Consider the following 1,765-nt stretch of genomic DNA (forward strand, 5'->3'; position numbering starts at 1 on the left):
TTCTGAGACAGAGTCTCACTGTGTTGCCCTTGATAGACTGCTGAGGTATCACAGCTCACAGCAACCTCAAACTTTTGGGTGTGAGCGGTTCTCTTGCCTCAGCCTCCCAAGTAGCTGGGACTATAGGTCCCTGCCTCAATGCCCGGCTAATGTTGAGCATTTTATTTTTTTTGAGACAGGGTCTCACTTTGTCACCCTTGGTAGACTGCTGTGGTCTCAATGCTCATAGCAACCTCAAACTCCTAGGCTTAAGTGATTCTCTTGCCTCAGCCTCCTGAGTAGCTGGAACTATAGGCGCCTGGCACAACACTGGGCTATTTTTAGAGATGGGTTCTTGCTCTGACTCAGGCTGATCTTGAACACCTGAGCTCAGGCAATCCACCCATCTCAGCCTCCCAGAGTGCTGGGATTACAGGCTTTGAACCATTTTTGTGTGTTCTTCGGAGAAATATTAAAGGTCCTTCACTTACTTGAAAAAATTATGTTATTTGTTTTTCTGCTATTGAGTTATATGAAGTTTTTTTTAAAAAAATAAAGTTTGAATATTAACTCCTTAACAGATAACATGGTTTCAAATATTTTTCCCAGCCCAGAGATTGCGGTTCATTTTGTTGATTGTTTCCTTTGCTGTGCAGAAGCTTTTTAGTTTATTGTAGTCCCATCTATTTATTTTTGCTTTTGTGGCCTCAGCTTTTGGAGTTATAGCCAAAAAAATCATTGGTGAGATCAGTGTCAAGAAGCGTTTCCCCTATGTTCTCGTCTAAGAGTTTTACGGTCCCAGGCTGTTGCAATAGGGGAGAAATTGAACTCAATTTCTCTGAAACAAATGGCAGGAGGTTTTTTTTTTTTTTTTTGTATAAAACATTTAATTTATGGGTCTTTTGGGGGAATTAGAAGTATCACCACTGTATTACAACTGAGCCATTTATCTTGTAGCTTCATCAACATTAACTAGTTCACTTTCATGACGCCACTGAGGAATCAGTTCTTTCTGCACAGGTTCAAGAGAAAGGCCTTTTGAAGAAGTGTGCAAGTTCCTTCTGTATATTTACAAAAGCTTTATTCCATCTGTTAACCTTTTCATCATTCATTATGTTTATCTTCTTACGATTAGTGGTAACTGGTTTTGCTTTATTTTTAGCCTTAAAGTTTTTTTTTTGTTTGTTTCTTTGTTTTGCTGGCTATGTGAAATACATTCCTAGACTTCTGTCTTCTTAATTTGTTCTTGGAAGTTTGATATCCTCCTAGGATCCTGGTGATGCCATCTGCCAGGCAGGAGGGCTTTTAAGTGTCAGGGTGAGCTAGCAGAAACTACTGTTGGACAAGGCGTGGGGGAGGCAAGTTGTCCAAGTGATTATCCATCTGATTAGGCCACCTGTGTTGCTAATTGTCCCTTATAAAGGAGGGCTCCTACCTTCACACTGAGGCTGGGAGATAGGGGCACTATCTTTTCTAGCCATTACATTTCAAAGGGATGGCTCCCAAGTCCTAGAGAAGGGTATTCCTGAGCTGCCAAACTGGCAGGAGGCTGGGAGATTTACATTTACAGGGGGCAGAGAGAGAATTTATAATTGCAATTTTTTTTTAAAGTAAATGCTCTTAGGAGCAGGAGGTCAGGGGCCTATCAGGAAGAAGCCTCTCTAAAGTTTAATGGAGCTGAAGAGAATGTTAAGGCCATTTGGTCAGCTGTGAGAAAGAGAGAGAGAGAGATTGATTCTTTTCTAGCAGAGGCCTTCCCTGCAGTTCTGGGGCTGTGTTGGATGTT

At 41.4% G+C, this 1,765-nt stretch overlaps 1 pseudogene; it reads right to left on the reverse strand.

Annotated features, from left to right (window-relative positions):
- Positions 1–910: 910 nt before the first annotated feature.
- LOC128564381 (ribosomal biogenesis factor-like) lies at positions 911–1,460 on the reverse strand (annotated as a pseudogene).
- Positions 1,461–1,765: the final 305 nt, after the last annotated feature.

Source organism: Nycticebus coucang, chromosome 14, assembly GCF_027406575.1.
Source record: "Nycticebus coucang isolate mNycCou1 chromosome 14, mNycCou1.pri, whole genome shotgun sequence".
NCBI classification, from domain to species: domain Eukaryota; kingdom Metazoa; phylum Chordata; class Mammalia; order Primates; family Lorisidae; genus Nycticebus; species Nycticebus coucang.